Source organism: Dermacentor silvarum, chromosome 7 (assembly GCF_013339745.2).
Source record: "Dermacentor silvarum isolate Dsil-2018 chromosome 7, BIME_Dsil_1.4, whole genome shotgun sequence".
Taxonomy (NCBI): domain Eukaryota; kingdom Metazoa; phylum Arthropoda; class Arachnida; order Ixodida; family Ixodidae; genus Dermacentor; species Dermacentor silvarum.
The window spans coordinates 71,967,169-71,969,823 of record NC_051160.1 but is presented as its reverse complement, the minus strand read 5'-3'; the positions used below and the strand labels follow the sequence as shown (position 1 = coordinate 71,969,823).

The 2,655-nt window shown below is 44.4% G+C and overlaps 1 non-coding gene across 1 annotated transcript; it reads right to left on the bottom strand.

Moving 5' to 3' along the window:
• Positions 1-227: 227 nt before the first annotated feature.
• Positions 228-302, bottom strand: Trnas-aga (transfer RNA serine (anticodon AGA)). Its single transcript has one exon. It is a non-coding gene; the product is annotated as a tRNA-Ser (tRNA).
• Between the last annotated feature and the right edge of the window lie 2,353 nt (positions 303-2,655).

Below are 2,655 nucleotides of genomic sequence, written 5' to 3'. Positions count from 1 at the left end.
TTATCAGCCTTATCAGAATTGCTCCGACCATTATATTCAGGCCGCGGCGGCCGCATTTCGATGGAGGCGAAATGCAAGAACGTATGACGTAATAGTTCAGCGGAAATCCGCTAGGAGGAGATGAGTAATTAAAGGGAAACTGAGACATCCACCCAAATGTAGCAATTTGCTACAATGGAAATCCAACCGGGTTCCTCGAAAGAAAGTCTCTCAGTTGAAGAAAAATTCGTCCTGGTCCGGGACTCGAACCCGGGACCACCGCCTTTCTGGGGCAGCCGCTCTACCATCTGAGCTAACCAGGCGGCTAGCAGATGGCAGGGCGAAGTCGAATTTGTCGACAACTCGACGCAAAGGCAAGTGTATGACGTAATAGTTCAGCGGAAATCTGCTAGGTGGAGATAAGTAATTAAATGGAAACTGAGACATCCACCCAAATGCTAGGTGGAGATAAGTAATTAAAGGGAAACTGAGACATCCACCCAGTGATGCGAATAAGTATACAAAAAGGTGTCTTTCTGGAATGTTCTTGGCATTGTAGCCTCACAGACGGCGCGTAGAGACGTCAATAACAAGGATATGATTCCATTTGCGTGCTAAAGTCAAGAAAAGTTTCTGTTGCACAGAAACAATCCCTTCAAGGTTGCAGAAACCTACTCTCGGGAATGTGTGGGGTCATGTCGTATGTATAGCAAAACTTTGCTAAGCCCCTTGCTAGGGTCTCCACTTGTGTTCGACAAGCGAATGTAAATCACTATATTACGTTCGTTCGCACATCACAATATTCGGAAAGTTATGTTTAAGCGTCCTCTGTGTGTTAATCAGCTTTGCAGACCTCGAGCGTTCCACTGAGACATCTTGGAGCAGCAGATTTTTAGTCGTAATGATGCTAGCGAAGCTGATGTTATACTTTTTGCTAGCTTTTACATAGTAGCAAGCAAAGGCTCGAGTTAATCAACGAATAGCTATCAGTCTCTGCAACGGTCATCTTGCTCCTGCAAGCAGCATTCACAGCGAAATAATATTATGGGCATTGATTTGCTCACCTATAGACTGATGAAGTTTCCCGTTAACGTTGGAGTTCCGGCGGCAGCCCGTTTGCACAAGCCCACGAAGCCAAACAATTGACGTAGGCGGATGCTTGACAAATTAGCGTAGTGTGTGCTGGCCTTTCAGTGTGCACAGACTATTCATGAACAGATGATGACAGTGTACAGATGCTGGACATGCATGATATTTGTGAAGAACTCGTAAAGAAAACGTTCATTCGTTCGTTCATGCCAGAGCAGCTCGATGACCTTGGTAGCTGGCTTATATTTCTTCTGGTGTGGTTGTGTACCTCTTACAGGCGCTTTTACGCTAGCTTCGCAATAGCCCCTGTGTAATTGTTGTTTCTTTTGCTGTGTTTGCCTTTCTTTAACGGTAAACAAGCCACGCAGTAAATGCCCATTAGGCCTTGCTCAAGTTCCTATATAGAATCCACACGTGCGAAAGATTTTCAGCTGATGCCACTGACAGCGCCGATAACAATCCTCAGCTCACCTATACCTTTATATCCGTAGGTAGTGCTCAAGATATATTTTATCCATACTAAGGTTCCAATCATGTTCGTTAAAGTGCTCATCTTATAAGAACCTTTAAATATTCCCACGTATTATTTATGCGATCCTAACGCCATAAGTCCCTTGCAAAAAAGGTTGTTGTGGAATGCTATTACGTGTAGTAATGGTGATTGGTCGAGAATGTGTTTACGTCCGTGTGCATTGACAGGTACTATATAAAGGCGCGTGTTTACGTTTTATAAGGTTTTGGCGCACTTCGTGGGTTTTACCTTAGACCACTGAAAGGGCACTGCCTACCGTTTTACCTTGGACACTGTTGGCAGATATTTATGGCAACGTACAGCACGGTTAGATGCGATAACATCGATATCTCGGTGCCAAGTTTTCATGCTTAAAGGCGGCTTCACGTTGCTATGATTCACACGTGACCATGACGGTACCCCTCCGGTGTGTTGAGACCAAGGTGATTATAAAAATAAAGCAGTTTTGTATTTTCCTTGGTTGGACAATTGACGCACCGGTAGCAGAATACGAACGTAATTAAGCAGGTCTTCTCACAACAGCGCGTCCATTTCCTGGTAGTAGGCGTCACGGAATTAAGTCGTTGGAGGAAGAAATGCACGAAGAATATGCAAATGTTAGCGTGTGTGAGGCGCACCTGTTTCTATACAGCTCCACAAGATAATGCCATCTCCCCGAGTTTAGTTACCTGACGTGTTTAACTGAATGTTTAAACTTTCTTGTTCTGATGAAGTCACTATGGCAAAAATTCGCCGTCCCGTAATGCGATGGCGATCCCAAATTTGGCAATTATGGATGTATTCTACCAGCTTATGTTCATTTTACCGGGTCTTCTTGAGGATGAGTCAGTTTGATGTAGTGGGTGTAATACAATATCAGCAAAAGGATCGATCGTACGAGAAAGGCTATTTCCTTTCTCCTATATACACTCTCGACCATTTCACTGAACTTGCCCAATATAGCATGTAGTGTTGGTCGGTGTAGACGTTTACATGTAGGGAAATCGGGGCTAAGCCCTGCGGGTCCTCGAATGTAGAGATAACAGTGTGTCTAAGTTCTTCACAGGATCGTGCTG